The 7,358-nt window shown below is 48.8% G+C and overlaps 1 long non-coding RNA gene across 1 annotated transcript in view; it reads right to left on the bottom strand.

The window, feature by feature from the left end:
• Positions 1–6,669: 6,669 nt before the first annotated feature.
• Positions 6,670–7,358, bottom strand: part of LOC106147153 — a 13,110-nt gene continuing 12,421 nt past the window's right edge. The window contains exon 2 of the long non-coding RNA XR_001231922.1: positions 6,670–7,235. This is a non-coding gene — a long non-coding RNA (uncharacterized LOC106147153). The remainder of the gene's footprint in view (positions 7,236–7,358) is intronic.

Genomic DNA, 7,358 nt, shown 5'->3' with positions numbered 1-7,358 from the left:
AGCGCCCTGCGCAGGGGCGCGCACGGGGCCAGGCGAGGGGGAGGAAAGTGTCCCGTTTCGCGTTGAGGTCACATGAGGTTAAGGAGGTCGGGTGAGACAGCAGCGTGCTCTGTGTTTTCCCAAACAGCGCCTACCCTGCGCCCTCCGACGCGGGGCTCCTGCCCGCACTTCCTCCAGAGCCCGCGCGACGCCGCTCCGTGCGCGGGCTGCACCCGCGGGGCGTTTGCCACGTGCTGCCGTTTCCGGGGCTATCTCAGCGCCCAAACTGGGGCTGCGAAATGGTCGTCCTGTTCCGGCCCTCCGCCGCCGGTCTCCTGCTCTCCCGCTCGTCCCCTTCTCGGAGGTCTTTAGGGCGGGATGTATTCGGCTTTTCTCCCCTGCACAAAAGTGGCTCAGAGGGTAGGGCGGAGTCCTGCGCTCAGGAGCTGCGGGCAATAATAATTTTGAAATGTATCCTTGCCCCGCGTACATTTGCTCACCGTTTTAAAAGCTACAACAGAAAGTCACCTTTTGGGTTTCTGATAAGTAGCAACCGAATAGTTAAACAGCAGAATTCAAGAAAAATTCTGTGCCCCTGAAGCTGGGGGCGGGAAATGGAACTCGCCTCTGCTGCGGTTTACCAAAAAAAGCGGACAGTGGAAACTGCAGCTGGAGGGCTTTCCTAACAAACATCGGCTTCACTGTAGCTTGCAATGGAAAAGAGGCCTCTGAAAGGCGCTCAAAGCCTCGGTTAGCGAGGGCTGGACAGTTTTCCTTCTCCCCAAACACTGCTCCGGTTACCAGCACACTTGGCTAGATAAAACCTCCCCTGCGAGGCTCCATCTTTTTACCAAAGCACAGGAAACCGTAGGCTGGAGTGAGGGCTGTGTCCAGAAAGGTGGATGGATGTGAGACCGATGGAAAATGACATCTGGAAAATGATCCCCAGGTCTGTGTAAATACCTCTCGGGAAGCCACAGATTCACCCAAAGACTGGGCGCGTGAAGATCCAAGCTCTCCTAGCAACGTGAAGACCGCCTCCTTGCAGCTGTTGCTGTGCTAGTTCTAATTTCTACCGAGACGTTAATGGCACATTATAAATACAAAATGCACGATGTGAGAACAGCAATATTGCTTTAAGAAATAAGTGCACATTTAGACTCGATAATTATAATTCTCTGTATTTTTTATTACGTCACACTACCGTGGTGGAAGGGGGAAGGGATTGTCCATTTCAGTTTTGTAATAGAACTCGTTAATGTGTCCTTTTTAAGGCAGCCAGTGAGTAGAAAAGATATCAGCCAGGCGTCTACAGACAGTCATGTGATACTCCACATTCGCTAAAACAAGAGCAGAATATTTCTTTGTTCAGGACTGTGATTCCAAATTCTCAGTCACAGTTTCATGAATATTCAGTATTTCTGTGTGCCCAGAAGTAATTAACAGCTGTTGTGAATGCAGGAAGGCCCCGACACTCACAAATGCACACGTGTGCACACTGCTTTCTGTGGAAAACAGGACAGCATTTGCCGGCGTTCCAGCCGCTGTGTGGAGCCCCTGAGGACAGCCTGGAGAGCAGCTCCCTGCCCCTGAGCTCTGCTCCTGGTTCACACCCTGTCTTTAAGTGGGGGCTGCACCCGCTGACTCAGCCTAACAAATAGAGTACACCAAAGTGATGTGATGTCACTTCTGAGACTAAGCTGTAAAAAACAAAAAACCTGTGGCTTCCATCTTGGGTGTTACCTGCCTTTCATTCTATCTTGGGGTGCTTGCTGAGGAGAAGGGGGCGGTCCTAAGGCAGCCCTGTGGGAAAGGCCTGAGGCCTGCCGACAACCACTGTGAGCTTCCTCCATGCTAATCAGACCTTCCAATGATACCTTTAACCTCAGCCAACAGCGTGACTACAGCCTACCCTTGGCTAAGCTGCCTGCATTCCTGACCCATAAAAATCCTGTGATAATAAATGTTTGTTGTCTTAAACTGCAATGTTGTGAGCCGCAGGTAGCTAACTAATACAGAGAGGGACAGAGAAGTCAGCAGAGTCCCAGTGACGACCCCACTTGGCCTTCCTGATCCCTCATCTGGAAAAGAGAATACAGAGAAGAAGTAAGAGCCTGACCCAGATTTAAGTGCAGTACATAAATCCCAAAGACAGAAGGCCTGGCCCATATTCCATGTGCAGAGCAAAGGTTAACCTTGAATTTAAACTGGGTCACAGGGTGTGGAGTGCTGCTGAGCCCCAGGCAGCCCTGGTGTTGGGTGTTACTTACCGGTCACACATCCGCACGTGCAGATGTCTCTGTGTTCCAGAATTAACATCTCAGCTGGGTGTGGTGGCGCACACCTGTAATCCCAGCACCCGGGAGGCTGAGGCAGGAGGATCCTTGTGAGTTCGAGACCAGCCTGGGTTACAAAGTGAGCTCAAGGCCAGCCTGAACTGCATAGCGAGACCCTGTCTCAAAAAAATTTTAAAAAAACAGAATTAACATCTCTTCAGGCATAATCTTCCTCCTCCCCAGGGCTTCTGCTCTGATACCTGAGGCCCTGGCACACCGGTGGCCCTGGAGTCAGGCCTTGGTTCTCGAAGGAGAGCTAGAAAGGAGGTCCCCCAACTCTGACAGCCAGAAGAGACGGGTAGGGTGTCTGAAAACTAAAAAGAAAAGCTTGGGGTGCTGCAACGGAAGTGCAAGCCATGGGCTGTGGTCCGACTCACCGCCACACTGCCTCTAGGGCCAGGAAGGGCATGCTCTCCACAGGACGGTGCCCCTCAGCATCCGTTCCTCTCTGGCTGGAGCCAATTATTTACGTTTAAAATACAAAACGAAGTTGTAGGAGGCAGGGGAGATGTCCTACACCTTTCTCCCTGACCAGGGCAAGCATCTTCTTGTTACCTGCTGCCCCGCCCGGCCCTGGCCCCCCGGGCAGTGCTGCAGAAGCTGCCACTTGCAGTTGTAGAGAGCGTTTCTGCGTTCCCTCCAGAGACACCAGGCTCGGGTGTTCTCAGGCACAGCGGCTGCAGCTGCTGCGTTGCCATGTCGTCATCCGGTTGCTATGACTTGTGAGGTTGCGAATGTGCCAGAACGTGAACTATTAAATTTAACCCAAACTAGGCTCGGCACATACATTCCTTGTTAGGTCATCTGCTTTGCTACCTAAACCACATCCACCATGTTCCGCAGTGGGCTTGTTTCCTCCAGTCTGGCTTCGCAGAATGCCAAATGCCCTGAATTTTGAGTCTGCACAGTTTTATATGACTAAATTACTGTGGACCACAGAAAGGACTTCTAGCATAGGGATGCAAACTGGCCAGATCAGAGGCAAGAAAAATCAGGCAGGGAGAAACTGTTAGTTTCTGGTCCTCATTTTTTGTGTTTAGTTCCTCTCTGCAGGAGGGTTTATGTGCTACTGTTTGCTAGAATCCCTCCGAGTGCTGGTTGCCCATGGGTGTCTGAGCTCTCCAAAGCAAGACTACATGTTATGTGCTACAATAAAAGGAACCCCACCTTTTTCTCTTGTGTTGAGCACACAGACAGGGGTTCTTCATTCATCTCTTTAGTTAAGATTCACTGAGTGTCTACTCCTGAGCGTGCTGGGGATGCAAAGATGAAAAGGACAAAGTCTCTCCCTAGTGGAAGAGAGCAACACATAAATTACCGTGTAACATGAGAAGCACTGGAATCTAGCTTTGGACAGGGCACTATGAGATGTCAGAGAAAAGAGTAAGTTAGTTTGGGAAGAGGGGTTCTGAATCATCACTAGGGTTTTCTTTTCAAAAAAAAAAAAAAAAAACAGTATTAAAAATTATAAGGATGGGGCCGGGCGTGGTGGCACACGCCTGTAATCCCAGCACTTGGGAGGCTGAGGCAAGAAGATCGTTGTAAGTTTGAGGCCAGCCCGGGCTACAAAGTGAGCTCAAGGCCAGCCTGAACTGCATAGTGAAACCCGGCCTCAAAAACAACAACAACAAAAAAAAAATTATAAGGATGCATTAAGAATCAAATTATGCAGCATTTGTTTCAGTGGTACATAACACATGTATATTTTTATGGAATCAGAACAGTCAAAGAATTGTGAATGTTCTGGATTTAGAGAGTGATAGCTAACTGCCACGCAATAAGGGCCTCTGATGGGCCTGGCATCGAGGTGCTGTCCCACTGTATAGTTGAAGAAGCCAGTCATGGCTTAGGTTTGCCATATGCTCCATCCTTACTAAACCAAAGGCCAAGCCTGAGTGATGAGCTCCTGAGTCTTCTCCTAACAAAGCATAACCCCCTCTACCAGAACACCAAGGCCTGCTTTCAGGCAAAGAAACCCCCAGCCTCTTCCTAGCCTGCCAGGCGGTGGAGAGGAGAGAAAGGAGGGTCCGAAGCGTGTCATGCTTTTTCCCCCTCCAGCTCCGGACAGGAGCCAGAAGGGTGCATTGCCTAATGCATGTCACTCTGAGCGCAAAGGGGCTCTTACTCAGCTCCCTACTGGGGATTCTGAAAGGAAGCTGCATGCAGAGCTGATTTATTCCATCCACGTCCCAGGGAACCTGCAGTCAAACCTGAGTGGGCAGAGAGACAGGCTCTGAGGCTTAGCTCTCTGGAGTCCCCACCGTTCTTGCATGGGATGGATATCATGATGACAGCCAGCAGCCTGCTGTGGGACTGCCCTGGGGAGAATCGAGGGCCTGCACCAGTGAGAGTGGAGGGGAAAGGGAAGCTTGAGCAGCAGAAGGAAGAGGCTGGTGCTGGGACGAAGGCTCGACTTTGCGGAGAACGGACCGCAAGCTTGCTCGCCACAGCAGCAGCGGCCTAGAGCGCAACAAGGAACCAGGGAGGCAGGCGTGGTGGTCAGGAGCAAGGGTTCTGCGCTGCCTGAAGACTTCCTGGCCTCAAGTCCCACCCCCGCCACATACTGTGTGACCCCGGACAAAACACGCATCGTTTCTGTGCCCCTTTATTTGTAAAATTAGGGTGATGCTAGCAATCCTACATACTTGATAAGGTCCTCACAAGAATTACATTAGTTTGTAAAGCTCTTAAATGTAAACATTCTGTATGTGCCCGTTCAATAACTACAACACTCACCAGACAGAAGGATTCTACATGGGGATTGCAAAATCCTAAGGCCTCTGAATTGAGCTTTAAGTTAAAAATTCCCCAACTATTAGCTTATAAGGCCAGCCAGGTCAGCTATGGGCTGCAGATTTACGATGTGGTGTAAACGATAAGATTTGACCCTGCACACAGCCCCTCCAGAAGACAGGCACTGTGCACGTCACTTACACCTGATTATCCAGGTAAAACTCAGGAGAGGACCGTGGAGGCACAGCGACAGTCCTCCCCCAAGTGTCCATGTCCTAATGAATCTGCGAATACTGCGTGTGATTGGAATTTACGTGGTAAATTTTTGAATTTTAAAAATTTATTATAACGAAGGACACATTGCCATTAATCTCCCTCAGAATACTCTCCCCCTTTTTTTTTTTTAATTTGTTTTGTCTGTTTTTCTCTCCCTGGCTTTGAATACATTTGTCCCAGCATTTCTTGCCACTTGCTGAAGCAGTTTTAGAAGTCCTCTTTTGTTTTTTTTTTTTCTTTTTGTTCTGGTTCTAGGAATTGAACTCATGACCTTGCACTTGCCAGGCAGGCACCATGCCACTGAGCTAAATCCCCAGCCCCCATGTGTCTTTACAAGATGTGATCAAAGATACAGTAAATGCAGGCAACCCATTCAGGTGCCCTTCTGTCTCTCTCTAGGACAGAAGCTTTCTTTCCCTCAATAAATATATTCTGCTCTTAAAAAAAAAAAAACAAATACAGTGAGTGCGGCTGCCCAGTGCCACCCAACAAAAAGGCATGTTCATAAAAATATCATGGTGCATCCTTATCAGCCTTATTCACCAGATCTAGCGCCATCCAACTTCTGGCTCCTGCCCAAGGTCAAAATGACCATGAAGCTGGGTGTGGTGGCACACTCCTGTAATCCCAGGACTCAGGAGGCTGAGGCAGGAGGATTACTGTGAGTTTGAGGCAAGCGTGCAACAAAACAAGATCCTGTCTCAAAATCAAACAAAAATGACCATGAAAGGCAAGTGTTTTGAATCAATTCAGGTCATCCAGGCACCCAGCACAACACAACTAGATGCCCACAGAAAAAGCTCTTCCAGCACTGCTTTGGAAAGTGACAAGAATGGTAAGTGTGCTCAAAACGAGGGGAAGTATTTTGAGGGAAATTAATGGCAATGTGTCTTTTACTGTAATAATTTTTAAAAATATGAATGTTCGCCACATTTTTATCACACCTCTACGTTAAGCTACATGATGAAAGGGAAATTAAAGCTGCTAATTAGCTGACTGGAAAACAAAGAAATTTTCCTAGATTATCAGGGAGGGCCCAATGTAATCACAAGGGTCCTTAATAGTAAAAGAGAGACACCAAAGAGGCATCAGGCGCTGAGGGAGAGCTGACTGGAGAAGAATGAATGAATGAGCTGTAACACCACTGGCTTTAAAGATGGAAAATTGTAGTTATCAGCCAAGAAATGTGGGTGGCTTCTGGAAGCTAGAAGAAGGGAAGAAAACAAATTCCTCTCGAAAGCCTCAGGAACAGTCTTTCCAACACCTTGACACTGGCTCAGTAATCCCGTGCTGGACATTTGACCTATAAAACTGTAAAATAAAATAAAATTTCAAAAAAGCTGTGTTGTTTCAACCTACCAAGTTTCTGGCAGTTTATTGCAATGGCTATAGAAAACGAACCAGACAGGGACATTTTCAAAATGTGGCGTTTTCAAGGAAGAGCTTATGTTGTGCATTTGAAGCCCTACTTTTTACACCGGAACTTGAGCAGAAAGCTGGGCTGGGTGGACCAGGCAAAGTCCCAGCAGGCCGGGTCACCAGGTGGTTTCCAGAGTTTCAGGCCACTAGAAAGCAACGGTATGGTTCCAAACTCTGAGACAGTGTCTTTTTGCCATGCTGGAGATCCACACCCAAAGCTTCTCCCACACTCGGTAAGCACCATACCGCTGAGCTGTATAACCCTCGGCCCCTGAGATGGTATCTGGAAAGTACAGTCTGTGTGCAAGCTCCTTAGGTGTGGATGAACTCTAATTCACACACCACATCTTGGCGCTTCTTCTAGAACACCACATGCAGAGGTCAAGTGTAGCAATGGCTAACAAAGGTGCATCAGAGTCAACTGTTAGAGCCGGGGACGTAGCTCAGCAGCACAGCGCCTGCCTGGCAAGTTTGAGGTTGCAAGTTCAACACCTGGTAGCAAAAAAAAAAAAAAAAGAGCTGTTAAAAGTTGATGTGGGGGCTGGGGATTTAGCTCAGCGGCAAAAGCGCCTGCCTGGCAAGCGCAAGGTCGTGAGTTCGGTTCCCGGTACCGGA

The sequence above is a fragment of the Chinchilla lanigera genome, unplaced genomic scaffold (genome assembly GCF_000276665.1).
Source record: "Chinchilla lanigera isolate Chin_1 unplaced genomic scaffold, ChiLan1.0 scaffold00122, whole genome shotgun sequence".
NCBI lineage: Eukaryota > Metazoa > Chordata > Mammalia > Rodentia > Chinchillidae > Chinchilla > Chinchilla lanigera.
Note: the sequence above shows the minus strand (reverse complement) of the source record. Positions and strands in the feature narration are given on the sequence as shown.